The following is a 2,534-nucleotide window of genomic DNA, read 5'->3' as shown; positions in this document are numbered from 1 at the left end:
GTCAAGCCATACTACTATCCTTTCTTTAAAATAGCTAAAGCCTCTTCAAGTTATTGCCAACTTTTCTTATTTCTTCCCTCTCATAGTAATATATCCACAAGTATAATTGTTTTTTTCTTTGTGAAATCTTTGGTGTCTGTCCTTTTCTTTCTACTTCCTTTGCCACTGCTTAGGCTAAGACTCTTATAACTTAGTTTATTAAGAACCCATTAACAGGACTATATGCTTCATCTATCATAATATTCCATGAAAGTTATTCCCTGCTTCAAAATCTTTCAGTTGTCTCCCATTGCCTGTACCACATTTACTGTCTGCCTGCACAGTCTAATTCTAACTTATTTTTCCATCTTTATTGCTCATAATGTCATTATACAAACCATTGATTCCCAGCAAATTGATTCACTAGAACATACCACAGAGACTAGATTGTCACCATGTTTTTTGCTCATTCAGTACTTTCTCCTCTTACTCTTCCTAAAAATTCTAAATTCTTCCCTCTCCTTCGTGGCTAACCTCAAGTCTTATCTCCTCTATAAAGTCTTGCTAAATCCATCAGTGCTGGCCCAACAATAGCTGCAGTTGAGGCTTTAAATTATATAATGTAGGAGACTGGCTGAATTTGTCATGTAGAACGTGGTCAATAAACATGAGTTTCTTTACTTCCACTCTTTTCAACATATGTCTCAGGATGATAATGCATTTTCAATTTAACCTTGTAGGTAACTATCTCAAGGACTATCAAAGGTTCTCAGAGCCCTACAAGTAATTTGCAAATTACAATTAGTCTAAAAGTGGAAACTGGGTTGATTAAAATTGTATTACATAGGTGAGGAACTGAGGGTTGAGTGGACTCAATGCTCTCATGAGGTATGCTAAATTATAAAGTTGAATTTGATAAGTAACTGTAAAATATATCATGTATTATATTTAACAACTTTACAGGGTCAATAAGTACAGAATATTGTCTAGACATATTAGTCTTTTGCTTTTAGGAAATTTGAGATATGTATACTGTTTAAAGATAATGTCATTTTATATATACTTCTGGATTTGCTGTTCAGTATTAGCCTCCTAGCATTTATCTTTCATGAAAAATATTTATTGAACTATTAGAGCTATGAAACTATTTACTAAAACTAGTCCTTGATCTTGTTTTTATATTTCTGAAATTCAGAATACCTTTTCTTTATAATTATTTTTAGTCCAAATGATTTTTCTCAAACACTAAGTTTAAAATATGTGCAATTATTTTGAACATTTGTACTGAATTCCAGTTATCAATGATGGACATTTTTAATGTAATAAAATGTAGAAAAATGAGCATTCACAGCTTTCTTTCCTTAAAAAGGATAACTCATGCTAACTCTCCTGAGACATGCAGTTGGGGTGGTTAAGGGTGGGAGAGTATTTTGGTTTTCAGTGTCGAAGAAAGAGACCAAGCCCTAACACGAAGGGTGACTCATACAATACAGTGTTTCCAGGTTTGCTGCAGTAATGTGTACAGCAACCGAGTATATCAAATTTTCCAGGGAAAATGAGAAACCAAGCACAACTGGTAGAGTGTGAAGTCCTAGATTGGTTAAACCTCCTCTAGCAGGATAGTCACCACCCTACTCCTCACCTCTGCTCACTGAAGGAGTTGCTCTACATCTGAAGGTCGATAGTTCATTTACAACACATTATGAGCAGTGGTGTCTGAAATGGACATTTTGGGCACATAGCTCAGTACTTGTTGTTACTTTGCTTTTGAACTAACTCCACCAACTAATGAAAATGAAAAAAACCCTCAATACACATGTCCTTGGCCAAAATTTGGGGAATGACGGATGGATGAGGATGCAGACTAGAGTGATGTATTTGACTTTTTAACGTATCATTGTTTTAAAACTGTAGCATAAGGTGTATGATTTTTCATAGTAGATATAAATGTATTAATGTAATTGTGCTAAATTACATTTCTTCTATCATTCTAATTTTAAATTTCAGTGTTTCTAACACTGTGAGTAGGTTGGAGTATATAAAAAAAATACTACATACTATTGAAAGTCATATTTAAAGAAAGCTGGTTTTGAATCTTTTTGTAAAGTGAAATTTTTGGTAACCTATAAAATGTAATTTTGTTTAACATGTTCTAGAATTAGAACATAATGGTTTTAATTTTATTTATATTCTAGAATTTTAGAATTTTCTAATAGATATGAATAAAGGTTGGTTTTAATAAAATGTACATAGTCATGTATTTGTTAAATGTATTTTATATATACATTTATATAAACTACTACACTACTGTGATGCATGTTTCAATGATTTGCAAGGATAATGGGTTATCACAACTCCAGAGTACTATTACACTAACATTAGATTTTTAATAAATGTACTTAATAGAGGTCTTGGACTACTATTTGATTTGGACAGTGGTTGCAATACTAGACCAAATTAGAATTCGTATATTTTGAAATGTTACCAATATCAAGTAAAACTCTTCTATTTTTGTGCAACTTGGGCTCACCTTTCATTACTTTTTTCCATTGAAC

This window comes from Pteropus vampyrus, unplaced genomic scaffold (assembly GCF_000151845.1).
Source record: "Pteropus vampyrus isolate Shadow unplaced genomic scaffold, Pvam_2.0 Scaffold2, whole genome shotgun sequence".
NCBI classification, from domain to species: Eukaryota; Metazoa; Chordata; class Mammalia; order Chiroptera; family Pteropodidae; genus Pteropus; species Pteropus vampyrus.
Note: the sequence above shows the minus strand (reverse complement) of the source record.